Source organism: Canis lupus, chromosome 16 (assembly GCF_003254725.2).
Source record: "Canis lupus dingo isolate Sandy chromosome 16, ASM325472v2, whole genome shotgun sequence".
NCBI classification, from domain to species: Eukaryota; Metazoa; Chordata; class Mammalia; order Carnivora; family Canidae; genus Canis; species Canis lupus.
The window spans coordinates 38,630,434-38,656,992 of NC_064258.1; the positions used below are offsets into that span (position 1 = coordinate 38,630,434).

The 26,559-nt window shown below is 34.0% G+C and overlaps 1 protein-coding gene across 1 annotated transcript in view; it reads right to left on the reverse strand.

Moving 5' to 3' along the window:
• SGCZ (sarcoglycan zeta) overlaps nt 1-26,559 on the reverse strand; it is a 459,941-nt gene that overhangs the window by 180,076 nt on the left and 253,306 nt on the right. The gene's annotated exons all lie outside the window — the stretch shown is intronic.

Here is a 26,559-nt window from a genome sequence, read left to right on the forward strand (position 1 = left end):
AGGTGCCCATATATGAAACACCACCGTTGTAGCTTTTTTTTTTTTTTTTTTTTTTTTGATTTTTTGTGTATTTACTAGAGGCACAGAAGAGAGAGAGACAGAGACAGAGAGGGAGAAGCAGGCTCCATGCTGGGAGGCTGACAGGGAGCCTCACGTGGGACTCGATGCCCGGTCTCTAGGATCATGCCCTGGACTGAAGACAGTGCTAAACCGCTAAGCCACTGGGACTGCCCAGTGCTAGCTTTTCCTGAATGCCTCTTTACTTTTCTTCTGAGGCCCTAACCCTGAGTAGGGGAAGGTTTGTATGGGGTGGGTACTTGACCCCTCTGGAAAAAACAACACAAAACAAAATTTAACTTGATGACCAGTTTGATGGACAGCGTGTTGAGTTCTAAATAAAAAAATTCTCTTCAGGAAGACAAAAAGGAGTGAGGAGGTCACAGGTTCTGACCCATGATAGATAGAAGAGGAAGTGTCTGGAAAGAGAGGTATAAAAGGAAAGCTATTTAACTTGTGTGATCCGACAGTCTATCCCTGGGAATGTTCATAATATGTTTGTTCATAATATGTTTATTCATAAACAAATTTTGATATGTTCTTTCAATGAAATAATACTCAATAACCAAATGGAATGAACTGCTGAATTATGAAACGATGTGGATAAGTCAAAATTATAATTTGAGAGATAAAATATACTATGACTCCGTTTGTATAAAGATCAAGAATAGGCAAAACTGATCTATGGTTTTACATACCTCTATAGTGTTAGGACAGTGATTGCTCCAAGTGGCAGAGTGAGTCTTGACTAGAAATGCAAATTGGGGAACTTCTGGAGAAATAAAAATGTTTCTATCTTGACAGTGGTATGAGTCACAAGGATGTATATATATTAGAACTATATTTCAGAGCTATGTGTTTCATTATACATGTATTATATATGTATATAAACACACACACATACATACATACACACATATTTCCTTTTTTTTTTTTTAGAGAGAGAGAGAGAGAGGAGGACAGTAGGCATGCATGTGAGCAGGGTGGGGTGGAGCAGAGGGCAAGAATATTAAGGATGCCCCCCACACCCAGCATGAAGCTGACAAGGGGTTCCATCTCACCACCCTGAGATCATGACCTGAGCTGAAATCAAGAATCAGATGCTTAACGTACTGAGCCACTCAGGTGTCCCACATGTATTATATTTTAATTTAAAAAGAAGTTCTACAGCCAAATATAAGAAAGAAGGAAGGCAGGGAATGAGGAAGGGATGGAGCAAGCTTGAGTCTTTATGTTAATATAGTACAATCCATACTTACTATATGACCTTGGCTGTATTTACTAAAACTATAATTTTCTTTTATTCTGTTACCTAAATAAAGGAGCTTTTCATAGTATTATAAGATTGTTACAAAGATTAAATAACATGACAAATGTATGAAAAGTCTTTGGTACTGGGCTGCCTCACAGTTAATAATTGCTGGATGGCAGGGATAATGATGATGGATAATAAGTACACTGTAGGAATTATCTGGGGAATATGGCTGAATTGCAACATTTAACAAGAAAAACTCGAGAAATTACAAACATCTTCTTAAGGTAGAGGTGAGACAATGTGTACTACTAAGAAAGTTCTCCCCTCTCTCACCAGGAGTCCTGGTGAGACTTCAAACTCTACATGGCAATCCCTAATGCGTCACCATGATGCCCAAGGAAGACATGGTGACCTAGAAATCCAACTACTTCCTTAGGATCATCCAGCTTTTGGATGATTATCTAAAATGCTTCATTGTGGGAAAAGACAATGTGGGCTCCAAAAGACACAGCAGAACCACATGTCCCTCTGCAGGAAGGCTGTCTTACTGAGGGGCAAGAACACACATGATGCACAAGGCCATCCAAGGGCATCTGAAGAACCTTCTACCCCTGAAGAAATGGTTGCCTCATATTCAGGGAAATACGGTCTTTGTGTTCACCCAGGAGGACCTCACTGAGACCAGGGACATGCTGCTGGCCAATTCTGTATCAGTTTCTAGCTGCGTTGGTGTCACAGCCCCATGTGAAGTCACCGTGCCAGCCTAGAACACTGGTTTGGGCCTGAGAAGAGTTTTTTCTTCCAGGCTGTAGGCATCACAACTAGACTAAAGTCTAGAAGGGCATCGCTGAAATCCTAAGTGATGTGCAGCTGATAGAGATAGTGGGAGCCAGTGAAGCCACGCTGCTGAACATGCTCATTATCCCCTACCTTCTCCACCCAGCAGGTGTTTGACAGTGGCAGCATCTACAATCCTGAAGTGCTCCATATCACAGAGGAAACCATATCCTAGCTTCCTGCACAGCTTCCCCAATGTTGTTAGTGTTATGTTTACAGACTTGTTACTGACTGTTGCACCAGTAGCCCATTCTGTTATCAATGGATACAAGTGGGTCCTGGCTTGTCAGTGGAGACTGATTAAGCCTTCCCACTTGCTGAAAAGGCTGAAGCCTTCTGGCTGCATTTGTGGCTGCTGCCCGCACAGCTGTCAGAGCACCATTGTTCCTGCTGTAGTCCCAGCCAAATGTGAAGCAAAGGAAACGGCAATGGACATGGGATTTGGTCTCTGACTAATCACCAAAGAGCAACTAACAAAGCTAACTTTGTTTGTAAAACAAGGAGATGATGGCTTACTTCTTAAACCTCCCCCCCCCAAAAAAGTTCTAAGAAGGAGGGAATCCATTAAAAGAATGTCAGTCGTATTAGTCATTGAAATATTTATTCTCCAGTACCACTGGAGAAGCAAATTGCCTCAAAAGGGAAAAGAGTAAGTTAGGAAAAAAAGAGAGAAAATCTTTGTGGCCCCTATGAATTCTAACTACAGAGCGAAGTAAGAAGTGGGGTGTTGACCCGACAGTTGAAGTTGAAGGTGGCCAGAACAATGTGATTCTGAAAGACAAGATTCAGGAATGGAGGTACTTGAAGAAGTTAGGCAGTACCAGACCAGGAAAGATAATAACTACCATCAAATTGTGAATCCACTTTGGATATTCAAGGAAATCATCATCACCATCAAGGAGAAGAGAAGACAAAAGGCACCTGAGGGCAAAACAAGAGCTGACACCCCACAAGCCTCCACCCCTTAAAGTGGAGTATGTCTGACATTCCATAGGCACTTGTGGTGGCCTAAGAACAAAAAAGGCAGGAGGAAACAAATGGCTAACTGACTAAGATTATAGTCATGTAGGATATGAAAAACTCCATTACAGTCTCTAACTGTTTTAATGATTTACAAGAAAAACACAATTTTAATAATAGCCAGACTTCCAGGAACCTATAGACTCAATTTCCTGGAGCCTCAATGTCACTTTCACCTCCGTCGGACAGAAAGCCCTATATAATCAGTCATCCCTACAATCACGATGCAGCTCTTTCTGCCACTGGGTCCTGCCCCTGTGGTATAGTAAAAACAGCACTTTGAACTCTATTAAAAAGACTCCAGAATTCTTTTCTTGACCATTGTGCTCAACAACCTGGCATCATCACCATCCATTTATTGATCACTTACTATATGCTCAGACATTGTATTAGTTTATCTAATTTTATCCCTTCAAACTACCTTATTTAGATGTAGGTATAAAATCCTTCAATGTCTAGTTCTTTAAACTGAAAGAGTTTGCACATATCTTTCTTTAGAGCTTGTTTCCTTCTGCATGGAGCTGACTCCTGCTTTCTGATAGAAGAAAGGACAGAATTGTGGAAAGCTGTATTACAATTTCTATCTGAATAATGACTCAAATTCCACAAAGACAACTTTTGAAAAGTCTAATAACAACTTTTCTTGACTTAACTATAAAATGCTGCCTGTTTACACTCAGATTTGCCTTTGTCCTATTTTTATTTTGATATCTTTTAGAACACACTACAACAAATTTCAGAGGCCTTTTACCAAAAGAATAAAATTTAGATTTTTAAAATAGATTTATTATAGAAAGAAAGAAATTATTTCTTTGTGTTTCAACTTTAGTCCCTCTAAAATTAGAATAGTTTTATTTGACATGTTTGTTTGTTTGTTTTGGAGGACTCCGTCCATTCATTGTAAAACCTCTAACTAACCCCAAACCCATTTGACTGAATGTTAGAAAAGTAAAGGTACTTTGAAGTAAGTAATTTGAAGGTTTTTGGAAAACTTTTGAAACTGATTTTAGTATTTATTTAATTATTATGTTATCCTTCACATGTAGTTTTTAAGTTATAACTTTTATTTTGTTGTTCATCTTCTTTAGAAAGCATATTTTTAAACTCAAAGCTCCAACCAAGTATTTTCAGATGAAAATGATAATTATGTAGCTGTTTGAATGTTTTCAAAATCCTCTTTTCAAAGGCTGCCTTTCATTTGAGAGCTCATTGATGTTTTCCCCCAATTGTTTAGAAATACATGTCACCTTCTTTATAAGCACTAATTAAAAGAAGTCGCTGATTTACAAAGGGTGATTTTTCAGACACATGTACACACACACACACACACATACAAACCTACACAAAGCATCAAGGGAGTATAGAAAGTGAAATTAATGGCTCTAAAATATCTTCTCTTTCTCTAAGATTACAATTTACACATCACTGTAATTGGACCAAATGTGAGAATCTACTACATTATCTTAATAACTATTTTTTTAACTTTTTAAATAAAATCCAGCACTTAGAAAGTATTTTATATAATTTCTCCAAAAAGGAAAACAAAATAACTTATCTTCTAACATGAAATTTAAACACTTCTGTGAAAAAAACTGAGTTGGGTATTTGGAGTTTTTCTTGAATTGATTGATTATATGATTTTACTGATCCAGATTATCATTATAATAGATGGTTACCTTTTCTATTTATCAAACCAGGCATATATTACCTGTCTGGTACTTTTTCAGAGAAGCCACTACTAGGTACACTGAAAAGTTTTATATTTTGTTTATTTGTTCCACACTTTAATTTTCCTACTTCTTTAACCACATTCCATAGGGACCTTTTTCTCCTCTGAAAAAAATATTATTCTGGAAGTTTTAACCTATATCAGGTATTTCTGTCTCTCTCCAATTTCATTCAGTTGCCATTCACTTAAAGATCTTGACCATTTCACCATGTGCTGGCTTCCTTATCCATTTCTCTAGCTTTAGGTTTGACTGAGCTTCTATTTGCCAAAAGCCTGCTGAATATTTCTATCAAAATGTCTCTCTGGAAACTCAAGCTTCACTTGTCCCAAACTAATGCTATTTTTTTGTAGTAAATATTTCCCCCTACTATCACCCTGCATCAAATTCATTCTGTATATAACCACCAAAAGCCTATTCTTAAATAAAATTGTAAGTCACTTAAGTGCTCAAAAAGTACTTAATGGCTATTTTTCAGTCAGTAAAATCTCAATTTTCAGTCAGTAAAATCTCAATTTGTGATTCAAGTTCAGAGAGACAATTAAACTTTCCAATTTCAGCCATGTCTGTACTTCTTTCTCTGACCAGTTCTCAAGCCATCCTTCCATCTAGCATGTCCCTTTTGTCTATCGTTACAAACCCTCATCGAAGGCCATTAACCACCTAGGATATTTGAAGGAACTTCTGAGATAATTTGGGAAATAAATAATCTTAAATACAAAGTAAAGCAAACCTATTTAAAATCTCCAAACATATTTTGGAATGAGTTTCTACAAGGAATAATTTACTGCAATGTATTCTCAAATTATCTGAAAAGCAAAATCACAAGAAACATTATATAAAGGAAACTAATTCTAGCTAAAAAATAATATGAGACAAATACATAAATACAGAAGATAAAGTCATTTTAAAAATAAAATATGTTTTCACTTATCCTATAAAAATAAATATCAAGGTTAGAAATTCTAAATATAAAGGACATGGATTTATTTAAAAACCAATATTGCACACACATACTAGCAGGATGTTCATAGGTTAGAAGTCCTCTTATTTAAATACTTTTACAGGGCAGCCCCGGTGGCGCAGCGGTTTAGCGCCCCCTGCAGCCCAGGGTGTGATCCTGGAGACCTGGGATCGAGTCCCATATCAGGCTCCCTGCATGGAGCCTGCTTCTCCCTCTGCCTGTGTCTCTGCCTCTCTCTCTAGCTGTGTCTCTATGAATAAATAAACAAAATCTTAAAAAAAAATACTTTTACAGAAAACCATGCATTGCTTCAATGAACAATGAGTCAGTTGATTCATAGTAGTGTCAAACTAAAATTAGGTACTCCAAATGTATTTTTTTGTCACAACTGAATGACTCTAAAAAACTTTCAATGAAGCATAACACATCAACAGTGACATACTGAAACATCAGAGTCTTCTGGATTGTCAGTGGAAATAATGGATAACTAATTACATTAAGGAGCAAAATATCAATATGATATTTCACATTCTAAAATTTTTTTAGGGATCCCTGGGTGGCACAGCGGTTTGGCGCCTGCCTTTGGCCCAGGGCTCGATCCTGGAGACCCGGGATCGAATCCCACGTCGGGCTCCCGGTGCATGGAGCCTGCTTCTCCCTCTGCCTGTGTCTCTGCCTCTCTCTCTCTCTCCTCTGTGACTATCATGAATAAATAAATAAAAAATCTTTAAAAAAAAAAAAAGGAATATTTGATAATTCTTTAAAAAAATAAAATAAAATAAAATAAATTTTTTTTAAAATGTACTGGTTTATGTTCATTTCATTACTGACTCAATCGTTTTCTTTGGAATTACAATAATGTCAGAGGCTTTTATTTTTATAACTTGAATAATAAAAGGAGTTGCACTATATCTACATAGGTTAGTGGGAAATTATTCCTTTAGTTGACCAAACAGTTATAGATTTTTTTTCTGAAATAAATAAAGACGTTTTGAGATGCCTGGATGGCTCAGCAGTTGAGCGTCTGCCTTTGACTTAGGGCATGATCCTTAGGTCAAAGATCGAGTCCCACATCGGGCCCCTGCAGAGAGCCTGCCTCTCCCTCAGCAGGGAGAGTGTTTCTGCTTCTCTCTGTCTCTCATGAATAAATAAATAAAATCTTTTTTAAAAATAAATAAATAAAGATGTTTCTAAGACAGCAAAAACCTAACTTCCACTTGAACTATCACTTATTCTTTTCCCCATTTATTCTTGTATTTCTTTGAAACACTGTAATGAAAATGATGATTTGTAGAGTATGCTACAGTTTTTTTTTTTAGTCTTCTATACTTTTAGTAAGGCTTTACGTTTGTGGAAAAAGAATATTAAAATAATAGTTACCTACAAATGATACGACAATATCATTTTCCCAAATGAAAATATGATCATATTTTTAAAGGAGGAACTAAAATGTGCATATCTCATAAGTATATGGCTCTATATTCAGTTGCTCTGGCAAAGCAGTATCCTTTTTTGGGATTTATTTCACTTCCTGAAAATGTGGCCAAAATAAAAATTGTATGTTCTATTTCTGTGAAAATTGTCATTGGAATTTTGATAGGAATTACACCGAATCTGTATATTGCTTTGGGTAATATGGACATTTTAACAATATTAATTCTTCTAATCTATGAGCGTGAAATATCTTTCCATTTATATGAGTCTTCTTCAATTTCTTTCTTCAATATCATATGGTTTTCAGTGTACAGATTTTGCATCTCAGTTAAATTTGTTCTTAGGTATTTTATTTTTTTTATTTAATTGCAAAGGAGGTTTTCTTAATTCCTCTGATACTTCACTGTTGCTTATAAGAATGCAACAAATTTTTGCCTGTTGATTTTGTACCCTACAACTTTACTGAATTAATTTATTAGTTCCAGCAGTTTTTTGGTGGAGTCTTTAAGATTTTATATATAGAAAAACATGTCACCTGCAAATAGTGACAGTTTTACTTCTTACCAATATGAATGTCTTTTATTTCTTTTCCCTAAGTGCTCTGGGTGGGACTTCCAATACTTCCAATACTGTGGTGAATAATAGTGGTGAAAATGGGTATCCTTGTATCATTCCTGATCTTAAGGGAAAAGCCTTCAGCTTTTTATTATTGAGCATGATGTTAGCTCTGGGCTTGTCATAAATGGTCTTTATGGGATCCCTGGGTGGCGCAGCGGTTTGGCGCCTGCCTTTGGCCCAGGGTGCGATCCTGGAGACCCGGGGTCGAATCCCACATCGGGCTCCCAGCATGGAGCCTGCTTCTCCCTCTGCATGTCTCTCTTTCTCTCCCTCTCTCTGTGACTATCATAAATAAATTAAAAAAAAATAAAAATAAATAAATGGTCTTTATAATGCTGCAATATGGTCTATCTAAACTTTCAACTTTGTTTAGAATTTTTATTATAAATGGTTGTTAAATTTTGTCCAATGTTTTTTTTTTTTGCATCTATTGAGATGATCATGTTTTAAATTTTTATTTTGTTAATGTGTGTATCACAGTGACTTGTGAGGTTGAAATATCTTTGCATTCCTGAAAGAAAGCTCACTTGATAATGGTGTATGCTCCTTTTATTGTATTGTTAAATTTGATTTGCTGATTTTTTCTTTTTTTGAGGATTTTGTATCTATGCCCACCAGTGATACTGGCCTTCAGTTGTGTGTGTGTGTGTGTGTGTGTGTGTGTGTGTATTGTCCCTGTGTAGTTTTAGTATCAGGGTAATCCTGAACCATTGAAATGACTTTGCAGGGCAGCCCGGGTGGCTCAGCGGCTTAGCACCGCCTTCAGCCCAGGGTGTGATCCTGGAGACACGGGATAGAGTCCCATGTCAGGCTCCCTGCATGGAGCCTGCTTCTCCCTCTGCCTGTGTCTCTGCCTCTCTCTCTCTCTCTCTCTCTCCTCTCTGTGTTTCTCATGAATAAATAAATAAAATCTTAAAAAAATGACTTTGGAAATGTTCCTTTTCATTTTTTTTTGGAAGAGTTTGAGGAGGATTGGTATTCAGTCTTTGAATGTTTGGTGAATTCACCAATGAAGCCAGCCAATCCTGTACTTTTGTTTGTTAGAAGTTTTTTGATTAATGATTTAATCCTTTCTAGCAATTAGTCTATTCAGATTTTTTATTTCCTTATGATTCAGTCCTGGAAGATTATATATTTCTAGGAATTTATCCATTTCTTCTAGATTGTCCAATTCATTGGTATATATTTGTTTATAGATAGTAGTCCATTATGGCCTTCTGTATGTTTTGATTCTCAGTTGTAACTTCTCCTCAATTTCTAATTTTATTTGAGCTTCTTCTCTTTTTTCTTAGTGAGTCTAGTTACAGGTTTGTTATTTTCATTAATCTTTTCAAAGAACCAACTCTTGTCTCGATTTCATGTATTTTCACTGTGATCTTTATCATTCTCTTCCTTCTAATAGCTTCACGTTTTTTGAAATCTAAAAGATAAATGAATAAGAAAAACAAAACTCATAGATACTGAGAACAGATTTGTGGTTGCTAGGGGGCAGGAGATGAGGGGAGTGGGCAAAATGGGTGAAGGAGATCAGGAAGGATAAACTTCCAGTTACAAAATACATAAATCCAGGACACCTGGGTGGCTCAGTGGTTGAGCCTCTGCCTTTGGCTCAGGTCATGATCCTGGGGTCCTGGGATCGAGTCTTGCATCAGGTTCCCCACAGGAAGCCTGCTTCTTCCTCAGCCTATGTACCTGCCTCTCTCTGTGTGTCTCTCATGAATAAACAAATAAAATATTTTTAAAAATAATTTAAAAATAAAATAAAATAAATAAATCCAGGGATATGTATTGTGAGGACTCTAGTCAATAATACCATATTATAAATTTGAAAGTGCTAACAAAGTAAATCTTGAAAGTGCTCATCACAAGAACAAAAATTATAACTTTGTATGGTGAACAGATGGTAAATAGACTTAATGTGGTAATCATTTCACAGTGTATACAAATGTCAAATCATTATGTTGTATACCTGCAACTAGCATAATGTTTCTCAATTCTACTTCAATAAAAAGAAGGAAATTGTAGCATTCACTTATAAGTCTGGAAATAGCACACCTATTTTCACATTAATTATAGATACAATTTGGTTATGTAATAGGAGTAAGACATCACCTGATAGAGAAAATAAAAGAGAACCGTTTAGAGATTTGTAGCCTTAGTGAAATCATCAATTTAAATTTTTTTTTTTTTTTTATGATAGTCACAGAGAGAGAAAGAGAGAGAGGCAGAGACACAGGCAGAGGGAGAAGCAGGCTCCATGCACCGGGAGCCTGATGTGGGATTCGATCCCCGCTCTCCAGGATCGCGCCCTGGGCCAAAGGCAGGCGCTAAACCGCTGCGCCCCCCAGGGATCCCTGAAATTATCAATTAATAACAATTAGGAATGATAGACTATTATAATTATATCAAAATCTATAATATTCATGAAATCAAGTTTGAGACAAACAGTACATAGAAAGTACTCTAATAATCTATGCTAGTTTAGGGTGCCTTATTATGCAAAGATTCTAGATTAAATAGACTGACACATATCTTATGTTTGTTGGTGTTTATTTTAATATAATATAATGCTAAGCTAAATTTTTATAGGACTATCAATGTCAATAATTAATCTATTAATATTACTATCCTAAGAAATATGTAATCACATAAATTCAGAGATGGGTTATGATTAGCATGATTGATGCCTTGTAAATCATAGTAATGCCACATAAAGTACATCTGTTGATATGACCACAACATTCAACAATTCTAATATTTATATTGCTTATTTAAAAATTGCAAGAAAGATTCAATGTCCTAAAACTAAGATTTCTAAAAAATTTGATAAGCAGGTTTTCCATTATCTTCAAAGGTCATTCAAAGTTCTGTCATAAACATAAGATAGCAAAAATCTAGGAATCTTATCTGATTTTAAGTGAAAATATTCATCTTTTTAAGTTTAATTTAAAATTTTACTTTTAAAACAAATAGTATAAGTACACAATTCAATCTTTCATGGAAAATTATACTGGTAAACTAATTTTTTAAAAAAGTACTATAAAATTATTAAGACCAGAAATAATGATATTCTCTGTAGTAGCTTAGAGAGTGACCACAAATTCCTCCCATTGGTGTATGACCTTTGTAAACTAACTTCACTGTTTTACCATCAGGAGATAGAATCAATTTCTCCACAGAATTTGGGCTCAATCTTGTGATTTGTATTGGCTATGTATTGTATTTTATTGAGATGCACTTGCACATGGCGACCACCTTCTTTTGCTGCTGGGAACCATTGTGTTATCATGTGATCAAGCTGGGACTAACTTACAGGAAGAGAGACCATATGTAATGTCATCTCAGCCATCATAGCCAACTGACAAACGCCTGTGAGGACGTTTTAGATTTTCCAGTCTCAGGCCAGTTAGTACAAACTAGAAAAACTGCTGTGCTATGCACAAATTTGGGAGGAATAATAAATGCTAATGATTTTAATGTATTAATTTTGGGGTAAAAGCCTTTTTTCTTAGCTACAGCTATCTAAATAAGTCTTCATATCTTGCTTTTAAGCAACTAAAGTATTTTTCATAGCTATTATAACAAAAAATAGTCTATAAAACAATATGATTAAAACAAATAATACGTTAAATGTGACATTACAGAATGACATAAAATTAATTAACCAAAAATAATATCTATATTCTTCCCTATTAAAACCATATACCTGACCACTAATTTCATGAATTTTTAAATAATATACAAGGTTTGATGTTTGATGGGCTACTCAGCTAATTAAACAATATTCTTAATACAGTGTAAAGCATTTAGAAATGTCAGATTTACTTTCTCTGCAAAAGCCTTTTGCTGTATTGGATGATTTCCTAAGTTCTCTCTGATAAACTCTGGTATCTGTCATGGTCAAGAATATTTTGACTCTATTTCCCTGATTCGGATTTTCATGATCAAAAGAAGAAGCCAATATGGTGAAACTGTAGAATGCTGAGTGAACCACAACATGAGATGATAATTACAAATCACAGATAGATGACAGGAATGACATGGTGTTACCTCAACACTGACTTAAAAAGGTAAAAAGCAATAAATGCAGGCATTTGTATAAATCAAATTAAACTGCTCCTTTCCCACTTCAAGATAAAATAAAAATAATAAAAACATAGTACACTTCACCAAGACTTCCCAGCAAGAAATGCAATGGCAGAGAATTACTAATTACACCTAAAATGTATTGAAGGCCATTATTTGCACTAATTTACATTTCAAGGAATAAGAAAGAGATAGAGTAAATTCATTTAAATATTTTATCGGGGAAAAATACTGCTGCAATAACTTTTACTGAACTAGTAACTAAAGTATAGGTAGGCAATGATGCCGTGACTACAGAGCATACAAGAGCTATGACATTTAATTAACCATTCCTCTTATTGTTTCCTTCTTTATTTCCTGGTCATTTAAATTTCTAAATTAATACTTTTGTGATTTGGTTAAAGACTAGAACCATGTAATTCAGCCTTAGAGTGGTGTCAGGGTCAAAAAAACAGTTCACAGCACAAAGTAAATTTTAACAGTTCATAACCTTACTTTGCATATATCAAAATCTATGAAAAGAATCTGAATACATAATTATTTTTTCTTCCCCATCCATGTTTATAGAATCTGACAAATGCCTCCAGTACTTTACAGCTTCTTTTCTCCTTCTCTCTACTCTTTGTCTCCTTTTCTGAGTTATGTAGGTTGACCTATCTTTTTTTTACTTAGCAAAAAAACCTCTTTTCTCTAGGTTTTTAATTAAAGAGAAAAGAGAGAATTACAATATCCTCTGGGATCCTGGGGGATAGTGTGAAAACTAGGGCCTTGAAACAAGTTCAAATTTTGGGCCTGTGACATTTGTTTGTTATAATTAAAAACACAAAACTGTCTAAATTAAATTTGTGTTCTGTTCTCATGTTTCCTTTCATTATCTAACATAAATTCTACTAACAAATTGGTGGGCATTTTTCCATCATATTTTCTGTTTGTTTTTTTTTAATAAAAAATGCACAAACATATATAGAAGAATTTTTCGGTGGTTATTCTTGAAAGGGAGAGAAAGAGAAAAAGAATACAGACAAGTGCAAGCATGAGTCAGCAATATGATAAAATGCTTTCGTGTTATAGGATACCTAAAATTCCATTTAAGATTGTTTATATATAGGTATTAGGCATTCTATTATATAAAAGCATTTTATCACATTGTATATCAAAATGTAAACATTACATCTCCTTAAAACTTTTGTGAGATCTTTAAGGATTTAAAAAAATCGGGATCCCTGGGTGGCTCAGTGGTTTGGCGCCTGCCTTTGGTCTGGGGCGTGATCCCGGAGTCCCGGATCAAGTCCCACGTCGGGCTCCCTGCATGGAGCCTGCTTCTCCCTCTGCCTGTGTCTCTGCCTCTCTCTCTCAATCTCTCTCTCTCTCTCTCTCATGAATAATAATAATAAACAATCATGTGTGAACATATCTGTTCATTTTAGAGGATTAAGAAAATGGGAAAATCCAGAAAATGACAGAAATCCATATTTGGGTAAATATAATGACAGCAGTAAGAACTTTCATATGGTACAGGGGGGAAAATAAACCAAATCATTCCATAGTGATAGAAAATTGGAGCCCAAGGACCTAAGCTCCCTGGAAATCCACAGAAATCTTAAAGGCATAGCTGCTGGGTGATCCGTGGGCTATAGAATCAACTCCAAAACTGTTGGAACTAATCGAATCTTTAAAGTTGCAAGATATAAATTTAAGTTTCTAGAAAGAAGGATGATCAAGGGCAACATATAGATTCATTGTAATAAAAATGTTACACTTATCATTAATAAAATTAATAAAACCAAAATTACATCAAATTAATATGTCCTTTTCTTAATCTCTGGAAATTTCAGGATCTTGATATGTCTTAGATTTGTGATAAAGATTACTTATTGTGTCACCCATGTGCTACTTAAAGGTTGTGATTTACAGGAAGCTGCTTTTACTTCAAGAGATTTCAATTGCTATGGAGATAGAAAATTAACAAATAGAGATTATACCTTAAATCTCTCAATTATTTTATCAATACAAATCAAAGGGAAACCAGAGAAGGGGGACATATCTGAAAAGGCAAAAATATGACTATACTAAATTATGAGTTTTTACAGTGATGAAAAAGCCATACTATGATGAAATATGGACAGAAAGGTAGTTACAGTATTTGTAATTAGATTTTATTTTGATAGCTCTCCTGAGCATACAATGTGAAAAGTGTAGGATGACACTAAGAATAGCAGTCAAAACCAGGGTTTTTCAAGGTATAATGCAGGGATACCAGAGGTCCAAAAGATTTCTCTCATGGATAGGCCAAATCTCCATATCCATATGCTTTATATTGCTTTTATTTTTTGTAAGATATCATTTGAAATGATATCATATGATATCATATCTAAAAGTCTTTTATAAAACATCAATGAATAAATGTGAATATTTTAATTTGTAAGAATTAAGAGTAATGGATCTTAGTATTAAGATACTGAATATTTCTGTTTAAAAATATATCTTTATCTGTGCTCAGTATAATGCTTTTTAATAAAATTTCTAACATTCTATGTCTTAGAAATATTGAAAAGAGGGAAGCCTGAGTGGCTCAGCAGTTGAGCATCTGCCTTTGACTCAGGACATGATCCCGGAGTTCTGGGATCAAGTCCCACATTGGGCTCCCATAAGGAGCCTACTTTTCCCTCTGGCTATGTCTCTGCCTTCTCTCTGTGTCTCTCATGAATAAAAAATAAAATCTTTAAAAAATATATTTAAAAAATTATTGTTCACCACATTAAAATACAGCAACCCTAAATAATGGGTAAGAATGAAGAAGTTTTTCAGTTAATGAAAAATCTGTTTATTATTTTTAAAAGAATACATTTCATTAACCTGAAATATAGTGTAGTAAGCAAAAGTAAGATAATCTACACAGTTTAGTGTATCAGTGCCTTAGGGATAAATCCCAAATTCCTTAGCATTCAAACCCTGCATGTGTAAAGTCCTAAGCTACATTCCAAATCAATGTTTCTCTGCTCCTTTATTTCTTTGTTCTTCAAATGTTTTTTTGCTCACTCAACTCCCTAAAATATTTTTTAAAACTATAGTTCCCCAAATGTTTTTAAGCTATACTTGAAATATGTTTGGTATCTAAAGTTTAATGTTTACAAGGGATAAACTATCTGACGCTAACTATTGTACATGTATTTTAAATGTATTTTGCATAATGCTCCAATTTTGTGGAGCTCTACATTGAGCTTATCCAAATGATACAACGCATCTGCCATATGCCCTAAATCATCAGTAAAACCAGTCTTACATTCTATCAAAAAAGTGTTTGAATGTTTCATTTCAAATAAATATATTAATATTATCCGAAGATAATTAACTTATTTTTGATTTATAATTCTAAAAGAGAGAGAGATTTTTGCCAGGAGTTTATGGTCTGGAGGAATGTATACACTCTCCTTTCAGCAGTCTTACCCAGCACTGATACTCTGTAGTCTCTATTGTTTTTACATTTATTTATTGATTTATCAATATATCTTTGAACTTTTTACTTTTATTTCCGGTGCAGTGTATCCTCAAACTCTTTCTTGTTGTTGTTTAGCCAATCACTTCTCGCCCACTCTAAACTTTTTATATCCTTAACAATAATTTTTTTTTAAATGTAAAAAAAAAAAGACCAATGACAGTCTTACTTTTTATATAACAATAGTGGTAGTGGTAGAGAAACAGGAAAAAGAGAAAGAGCAGCTACAGGGTATTTGCAAACAGATCAAATTTAAGGAGTGCATTTGAAATTTGAGAGCCTAGAAAGAATAACTCCATGCCTTGTTGCCCTCTGGAAAGTCTTGGAACATACTTAGGATGTACCTGATGGATTTGAGACCATTGTGTTATAGGATTCTTGTATCAAACCAAACCGTTCTAATTACTGTTTCTTAAACAATGTCTTTTTAAAATGATTTTCTTGCTCATAAAAATTTTGTGATTTCAAATTCAAATCCCAAACATTCTTTAAAGTCCAGCTTAAATTATTTCCTTATGTAAGTATACCAGCTTGATCCATAGTTAATTTATGTAGCGTGGAAGACCCAACTCAAAGTGAAAATACCATCACTAAGATCATTCCTAAACGCAGTTCCCAGACCTGACTTCTAAGACAAAGCACTAGGGAAAAAAAAAAAACAAAACACAAAACATTAATGTGAAAGTAATAGAAATAATTTCATCGAACAGCAACATAGTCATAAGAAACATAAGGCAGATCATTTTGTGGCTCAGGTACAGATGGGATCAAAATAAACCCAGAAGGCTCTGAAAATTCAAAATTAGATCTGTTCTCTTCAATTATTTTCAGTGAATGCAACAGCGAACTACTTTACCTCTTTGTAAGTATGAAGTTAATATGACTACTATTTCTTATGCTATCAATGGCAATTCAAGGATTTAATTCACCACAAGTTTATATTGGTTAAAAACTTGTGAAACAAACAGAATATTAGAAGTAGTAGGCTTATCTATTCCATTTGTTTCAGAGAAGCATCTTTTTGCGTGGTAATAAATAAATATTTTTTGTATACACTAACCATGCATTCTTTCAGTAAAATAAACATTCATTAAGATGTGTGTGTTTCTGTACACACGCGTACTAATAAAAAGTTTCAAAATTTCACTGGGCTTTTAATCCACCAAGCACAGCTCTAGGAAATGGTCAAAATAGGATTGCTGCTTTCACGGTATCTACACCTTTTGTATTTTTTCCTTTGAAATTCAAATAATACAGTCCCTACTGTAGAATCCATTACATCTGTGACTTTGAAAGAAAAGAGAAAATACATTGCCGAATTGAACATACTATTTGAATAACGAACAAGGCAATGTTTTTCAAATCAGTCACATTGAAAGGCCATTAAATTTGGTGAGATGTAACATATATATAATATATATAATATGTAAAATATTAATTATTTAATTCAATCGAAATTAAAACTGGATGAACTTGTTAGGGTAGATCAGATTAGCAAAAAAAAAAAAAAAATCAGTGTATATATACCACACTACAATGTAAAATTTGTTTCTCACTGTGGTTCATATTCAAAAAAGTTTGAAAAACTCTGAGCTAATGAGCTAATGTAGGTATTGCTAATGTTTTCTCTGTGGTCTACTCCCAGAACTTTGGACATTTTCAGTAAATTGCTCTCCTCATCATGACTAAGATGATCCTATATACTGATAGTGCACCCACACATTCTTGGAGATGTGTTAAGTTTGGGGTAGTGAAGAAATCTACTAGTTGGAAAACAATTTTTTTTTTTTAGCTTTCTTTAAGAAATGACACTGATACCTCATTAAAATCCCATTCACTAGAGAGTGGCATTCAATATAACAAGGGTCTATTTTATATCTCATGCAAGAAAAAAATCTTAAAGGGCTTAAGTACCTTTTTTTAAAACAAACTCCATAGCAAGGATTTTTAGAAAACATACTTTTTGGAAAGTATGGAATGTTTCATAGAATGAATAATAATAGAATTCTGGAGGAATCCTCTTCAAACTTCTTCCTGACAAGACTTGACTTACTCCACGAACTGATGTAGAGATTTCACAGTAGTTATAATGGTGTGGGTTAAAAAAGTCTGACAAATCTGGATTTGATCCTTGCCCCACAACTTTGTGTGATTCTCAGATAAATCTTTAAGACATTCTTTTTCTCATCTGCAAAATGAATGTACTCTTGTCTACTTCATTTGGGTTGTTGTGTGAATTAGATAAGCATGCATAACGAGCCCTTCACATAGCAGATAGCGTATGGAAAGTACTTAATAACTGGTAGCAGGAACTATTTGAGATGAATTAGCAGGGATCTGAAGCTTAATTATTTGTGCTCCTTCAGGCAGGTAATTCCTAACACTGAATTATATTGTTATATCAAATTATTGTAAGTCAATAAAGATGTATAAGATTTACTAGCATCTTCGTTTTACTCTACGTTTAATATATACCTGTTTCAAGTTCTCCACAAGAGACTGCCAAAAAAAGGAAAAAAATCTGATACTGTACATAACAGCAACCTGACCTATTGGGTGCTTCTCTTTTCTCCTACGTTTGCTATCTCATTATCTCACATATTTTCTTAAAAAGTAGTAAGTGTAGGGTTATGTGTGTGTGCATGTGTCTTGGTAAAGAAGAAAAACTACAGGTAACTTGTTTACATGTTTGTTTATAAAGGTAGCTGATTAAGTATGAGGTGATGAGAGAATCTGTATTTCTCTGTAAAGCTTCAGTGATGTCTGGGAGACCACACTAGTGAGAGGACAATCATTATCTTAAGAAAGAAATACATAGTAAATAGAACCCTTTTGGAATCTCCCTATAGTTTTGTTGTTGTTTTGTTGTTTTTAATTCCAACGAATATTTCCCTTTGACAGTAGTTTCACCTACATTTACATATTCAGCAACTTTATATGGTCTCGCAATTTAATAAAGAGCTCCTACCATGGCATTATTATTTTTTTCTCTTATTCACAAACAGGGGCCACTATCCACTATGCTCAAACAGTCCCCCATACCTTCTTCTATGGGTCCACCTCAGCACTCCACATACATAAATAGAAATATCAGTTTCCTGGAGAATATGTAAAAAAGGACTAATTTGGAGAGTCTGATGAACTGTTAAAAGCAGTGAATCAAGATAGGAAGATTGAGATTCTAGTCACAGTATTAAGACTTATGTTGTATTATTTTTATGGCAGCTGCACTGCCATTTGCAAATGAAGACATTATCTCCTATGGATAGCAGTACGGATTAAGTAAAGTTATATGTATTAAAGTGGTTTACACAGTGCAAAGTTCAATGTTGAATGGTTATTTATTAAAAAATTGCTATCTCATGAACAAAAGAAAAGATTGTCCCAGTAATAAAAGGATGCTTGGATATTTGGATATCTTTTCATGAAATTCAATCAATACATTAAATTAAAAAATAAAACTCAGATTAATAGATATATTAATATGTGATAAAAGCTTTTATTTTTGGGGTGCTTGGGTGGCTCAACCAGTTAAACATCTGACTCTTGGTTTCAGTTCAGGTCATGATCTCAGGGTTGTGAGATCGAGCCCCACGTTGGGCTCTGTGCTCAGTGGGAGTCTGCTTGAGATTCTCTCTCTCTCTTCCCCTCCTGATGAGCTCTCTCTCTTTCTCTCTCTAAATCAATAACTCTCTCTCTTTCTCTTTCTAAATCAATAATAATAATTTTTTTCTGACTAAGGTATAATTAAGCTAAAAATGGGAGGATAAATTTTCAGTCTTCATGTTACATGGCCTATTAGAAATAGCTCTTCACTCTAACAACCTGAAAACACTTTCTTTTTCCTGCTTCTAGGATACTGAATTATTTGTTTTCTTCTTACTTCAGTCTCCTTTCCTCTTTAGTCTGTTTGGTTCTTACACTTCTTTCTAAACTATTCAATTTTGGGTGCCCAAGGATTCATTCAATAAATTTCCTTAAATTTTCTATTTATGTGCACTCACTTGATATTCTTATCTAATCTCATGTATTGAAATTAGATAGATATATAGGCAGATAGATAGACAATGTCTCTAATTTATATTTCTAGCTTACACCTCCAACATGAAGTCCAGACTCATGGATCCACCTGTCTTACCAGAAATCCATGCTCTCCTAATAGGAAAATTAACAGTTCCAAAAATGTGCTCACAATCATTCCCCATTCCCTACTTTCCCCCAATTGGTTAATAGCAGTTAATCAGAACAAAAAATTTTGATATCATATTAGATTATCTCATATTCTTACATTTTATTTATATTATGTCATTAAATCCTTAAACTCTACTTTCAAAATATACTGTCTTTTATAATAATACATATCACATAATAAGGACTGAATGAGCTAAAATATGCAAAGCATTTAATATAATGTTTGATTTTGATTAAAAATAATTATTTCTTGGGTTGGACACTACTATTATTTTAATGATAAAAACATTATGTTCTACTATGAACTTTATTTTACATATGAAAAACGTAAGGCACAGAGAAGTTAAATAAGGTAATTAATTACAACTGCTAATTGAAAGAGCCAGGATTTGAAACCAGGAATTTGACTCTAGAGCTCTAGTGTAAGCTGAATGTTAGCTGTTATTATAAAAATCATTTTTGGTCACAAGAACAATTTTAATAATTTTAAATATAATAGAAATAATATAATTTCAGGAAAATGGCCAGAATATATCCACACCAAAAAAGAAGAGCTATCTAAATATAAGCACAGAGGTCAATAAGAAAAATGAATGGAAAAGTCATCCCTATATACAATAAGAATAATAATATAATTGACAAGTCAGTAATACTTATATGAAAAAGATATTAAGAAATGTTCCTGAGCAATGCAAGTAAGTTCTGAAAAAAAATGAAAAGAGAAGTCATGTACCTAGATAGGATAACTCAAAACTATAAAGATGTCAATTTCCCACAAATTAAATTAACCATAATTAAGTTCTCAACAGGAATTTTTATGAGACTTGACAGCTGATTATTAAGTTCATTTGGAAGAAAAAATGCACAATAGGCAAAAACTTTTGAAAAAGAGTAATAAAAAAGAACTTGCTCTCACAGTTATAAAAAATCATTCCTTAAAGTTTGGTTTTAGTCTAAGCATGTCAATAGAACAGAACAGAGAGACCAGAAATAAATCCAGGTACATTTAAGAATGCAGTATATGAAAAAGTTATATATCATATCAGTGATAGGACAAATGGACTATTCAAATTATAGTATTAGGGGCTATTGGCAAATAAAGTAAGAAAGAAAGAAGGAAAGAAGGAAAAAAAGAAAGAAAGAGAAGAAAGAAAGAAGAAAGAAAGAAGAAAGAAAGAAAGAGAAAGAAAGAAAGAAAGAAAGAAAGAAAGAAAGAAAGAAAGAAAGAAAGAAAGAAAAAGGAAGGAGGGAGAGAAGGAATAATCTTACCTAATACCATATATCCAAATAGAAAAGTTTTCAAAAACTTCTCTCCTTCACTACTTATCAAATTAAACCACAATTCATTCTTTCTTTCTTTCTTTCTTTCTTTCTTTCTTTCTTTCTTTCTTTCTTTCTTTCTCTCTCAGATTTTATTTGTTCATTTGAGGAGAGAGAGAGACAGACTGACAGACAGCAAGGGCTAAGAGTGGGAGTGGGGCAGGAGAGGGAGAAGCAGACCCCTTGTTGAGCAGGGAACCCAATGTGGGGCTCCATCCCAGGATCCGAGATCATAACTTCAGTTGAAGGCAGATGCTTAACCCACTGGGCCACTCAGGTGCCCTACAATTCTTTCTTTAAAAAAATGTTTTTTCTTGGAACAGCCAACAATTTCCTGATTGTAAGCTTATGCTATAAACTTGAAAAGTGGAAGCCAAGAAAAGAAAGAGATTATTTCATCCATGTCACCAGAAGAAAAGGAGTGTTAATACATTTCAGAGAAGTCTAACTTAAATAAACTGATGTGAATAGAGGAAAAGGGGGTGGTAAAGTAGATAGTACTAAAAAGGCTCCCAAGAATATATACCAATGGACGAATTTTGCAGAGGCAGAAAAGCCCACTAAGACCCACGGGATTAAAATAGTCCACATCTGGTTGGCATGTCATTTAGTGGCACCGCTTCTTCTCCCCAACCATCTCACTGGTGAAACAAAATAACTAGATAGTAATTCTCCTACCTCAAATTGTGATTCACTAGAGATCATTCAAACTAGAGCGGGCAAATGCTTTTTATAATGATAAATTTTAAATTTTAATAAAACCATAGCTCAAAGACAATAAAATAACCTAATATGAGACTGTGGGCCTATAGAAAATTCAGAGAATTGGAACACCTTATACATAAAATAAAAGAATTAGAGAGAGCAAGGGCAAAATTCAAATGGAGAAAAACAAACTAAGGACCAGGAGAAAGACTACAGATAATGACAATTACTTCTATTCAGAGAACAATCAAGAGTTTAAAAATAGAGAAATTATGCTAGCTATGGATGACAAAGATGATCAACACAAGAATTATTGCTTTCTCTGAAGGGAAGACCTGAACAAATGAAAATGAAAGATACTGAGTCATAAAATAGATAACATTTCCCTAGAACAAAATGGTAAAAAACGTATCAGGTATCTAGGCAGAACATTCATGTCGCCAGCAGGGGAAACATACCAGGCTGTCCACAAACAAAATTCAGTAGTGGAATTTAAGAGGGCAATTAGTTAACAGGAAAAGAAGGGATGAACCACTAATAATATTTCCAGAAAAGAATAAAGACAACAGTCAGACACCTTCAGCATGAAATATTTCAAGGATTAACAAAACTAATTAACAATGAAATACAAGTAAGGAGGGAATGACTGGAATAATGAACTCAGTCCTGAAGAAGCCATAATAAAAGGAGCTGATGGTTAGTTAGTACTGCAGCCATCTATCTGTAGAATTAGGACCAAAGTGCCAATGCAATTAAAGTTGCAGAACAGAATGTAAATATTATGAACTCTGACAAAGTTAAAATAATATAATTATTAAAAAAATGAAAATGAAGTGGGGTAAGGACAAATTGGAGAGGAGCTAATCACCGTAGATTGCACTGCAGGGAGTTAATGAATACTGTCTGAGATTAAAACATGGAGCTAATGCATCTAGCTCTTTAATGATATTCATAGTCTTTTATTCTTAACCATAAAGACAAGTTTTTTTTCCTAAACATTCTTGTGGTGAAGAAATATTTAAGCTTTCCCATTTATTTCAGATTTTTCATCTATTAAACCATGTATAACATATTCATTATAAGTACATATACATGTCTCCATACTTATCCTTTTATTTGTGCAGATGTGTAATTATATAATTGGGATGATATCTATCAGATGTTAATAGTTTCTTTTCTGAGTGTGAAGACTTTGGGAGTGATTTGTGTTTTCAACTTGAATAAAGACATAATAGTAAAATAATACACACTTAATTAAACACTTAAATGTAAAATGATAATGATAACAATATGATAACAAAATGATTACACAAGCCTGCAGATAGATATCTATTTGTATGAATTGGTTTGTATAGAGGAGATTTGCCAACGTACCTGAAAGATACAGGGCTAGGAGATCAGCATGTTGTGTAAGCAGGTGCGAGGTTTGCTGTGTTTGCCTAGCCCCATGGCTTTCTGTCTGAACTCTATAAAGAATAATTAAACACACAATGCCAAAAACTGGTTATGACCAAGAACTGAGTATCCCAGTTTTGAAGTCAAGTGCGATGACTGTACGTAAGGGGGAGAGCATGGCCTTACTCCCAGCTCTGCTAACACAGGAGTCCCAAGAGCCCAAATTTAACTTTGCTTTGCTGTGGAGTTACTGGAATTGAAATTATCTGGTAGCAGTTCCCCCAGGACAATTATAAGTTTGTTTTGAAGGATGCTGTGATAGGGGTCAATGGTGAGGCAGTACCTTAATTAAGAACACTTGAACAGAACAAAATATGAATAAGACAGTTGTTCCGTTAATATCACATGAGGTTGGGTATAATACAACAAGTTCTAGAGAACTGCACAATGCAATTTTTTCAGGCAAGAATCAGTGAAATGTAGGTGATTTAACCACCTTCGTTCCCTGGACTCATGAAACCTTGGGAATGCACTCTAATTACATAAAAGAAAAAAGTGTGGTGATTACACGTTCTAATTTCCTGATAGATCAAAGATTTTGACCTCATGTTAGATCATGTGCATTGAAGATTGATTCAAAACCTTATCATCATTGTTATCATTTATGTAAGGTGACCTCAGATCCCATATCTTTCATATTTTTCCTATTCAAAGAAAACTATATATTTACATTTCACTAAAATATTCAGTAAGTGCTTACTTTCTGAAAAAAATGTTGCTAATTCTGAAAGATGTATTGAATTTTTAAGATATTTCAAACATAAATATAATGCTTTTCTGTGTACTGATATTTATGAACCACCTTAAAAAAGGCTGATGTTTTAAAAACATGAAGAGAGTAAACTATGATGTATAATAATAAATTTCAAATACCTATAGATATCTGTTGGTGGGGGCAGGGAATCAGTTAGCTTAAAGCAGAAACAGCTCATGGTTTAGTAGGTTAGGATATTAGGTATGTGTGTCTGTGGACAACTGCATTTTTTTGATTAATAGAGATCTCTCTGTGTAGTCATATGGGGTTAAATACCTGCATAACTAGGAAGTTACTTTAAATAAGAAAATTCTTCATTTCAGAGTGGACTACTAACTAAATATAAAGAGAGCTACCCACTAGCATTAATGCAGGAAAACACACATATACTCACACATACACACCCAAATCAAAATTGCAGGAAAAAAATTCACACAAATTAAAATTGTGGTACACAGTAGTAGTATTTTTCTCATCTTAATTGAATCTTTAGAAGTACCTTTTGAATTTAACAGATTTCCTTAACTTAAACCTACTGGAGCTTTGCCATTTTATTATAAAAATATTCAAATACATGAAAATGTGTGTAAATACTGAATTGTATAATGGGGTTTTAAAAAATCTCACTTCCTCTAGTATTACTGAAATTTTGGTATTCTTTCCTAAGCTGAAAATTAAGTGTTTTGATAAGTATCTACTAAACTCATTTTATTGATGAGAAAACTCAGACTCAGGGAAACTGTGGCTAGCTTTTTAAAACAGTGAATAGGCTTGATGGCAGAGAATGAACAACTGCATACATGCACAGACAAGAGAATCCTAATGCGAGAACTGCTCATAAAAGACAGATTTTTATCTCTATTTTAAATACTTATTTTTGTAGTGTGTGTGTAAAGAAATTTTCAAAGAAGAAATGAGTCTCTATTTTTCCCTGTTGTCACACCCAGCCTCCTGTCTGACTGTGGAGGGCACAGGGTCCCACCCACTCTTGTTGTGCCAGGCTTTGCAGTCACCGAGAGGCGAGGATAATAGAGACGAGGACAAGCAACAGGTCTGGGATGTGAAAGGAGCATAGAGGTTTCAATCAACAGTGGGTTTTGAAATGTTTATGCACTTGAGGTTGTGAACTTCCCTAGGGATAGAAGTCCAGGAGCCTGACTGTCACCACCCCACACTTTAAAGCTAACACATCAGTGGACTCTTTTTTATTTGGTGAACTGAAGGTGTAAACAAAATTCCAGTTTCCCAGGAGAATCCTAGTTTATGGCTGTTGATACTCTCAAAAATGTTCTGGCTGGGCAGATAAATTCTATGACCCGCCTGTCCGTTGAAGTGCTTACCGATTCTTCTAAGTTGGATTCCAGGCAGCCACTCCAAATTGATCTAAATGGCTTTGAAGATAAATCTTTGCTGTTCCTGGACTAATCAGTGGATGTGTTTTCAAAGAAGTTCCTGCCTATGATTATTCTCACCTTCTTGTGTTAAGTAATTTCTTGATTTCTATGTGTAAGTTTTCATTCCTTCAAATATTAAACCACTTAATAGTGCCAATCACAAGAAAAAAGTAGTAAATAACTGAGTGGTAGTGATTTCCAGGCAGAGGGACGGCACTCACTTGGGTGTGCATGTTAGTCTTTCAGTTTTCATAATAAGAAAATAAAACAAAAATACAACTTTATTTTAAATTTAATCATTTTTATAGTAAGTTCAGGTGTTCATACATGTGTATTATTTGTCCGCCCCAAATCCAGCAAGTAAAGTAATCTCTCAATGTAATATTTCTAGTGCCTAGAGTAGAAATCAATATAGTGTATTTGTGAAGCTCTGCAGGTTCATATATGACAAAATAAAATTTAAAGTTAATATAATTAACCCAATTAAAAGTTTTATAGAAAAGAATCTTCTGTTCTGTTTTCACTTTGATATGTAATGGAAAAATACCTTTGAAGCAAATTATCAAATTATGGCTTACTATGAAACCCATTTGCTAATATATCATATGAGTGGAATGAAAAATTATTTTAGTCTAAAATAGACTTTCATATTAATGAAATATGGTTAGTAATATTTCAACATTTTATATATAACAAGCTTTCCATTATTTCTGACTTACTACATTTCCATACATATGCACATATGCCTAATAGATTTGAAAGATTCTAGTTATATTTTCATGTACCCAAGAATACTTGCTACTTTCTGAAAAGTAACATACTTAAGCCAAAGTGTGCAATGGCTAAGCTACAGTCTTGATTTTCAGCATGCTACTAAGTGATAAAATACCCACAAGGCACACATATGCACACCCACAGATTTGAATGGATAAATATTCTTACTTATTTAAATAAAGTCCATTCAAAAGTAATTTTAATATCTATAATAAGACTCTTCTTCATCTTTATTAGGAAATGCATGTTCATTTGAGCTAAAAAGATTTATAAAATACTGAAATAGAATCATTTATTCAAGTCAATGTTTCCTGCAAAAGTTACTCAAAATACATCAAATGCCCCTTTTGAAATTACTATACCTGTATATTTCTAACTTTTACTGAAAATAGAGGGGCAAATTTATAGACTAAAGAAAATGACACTGAAGTTTAATTCAAAATGGTTCTCTAATTTTTCAGTTTAAAACTAA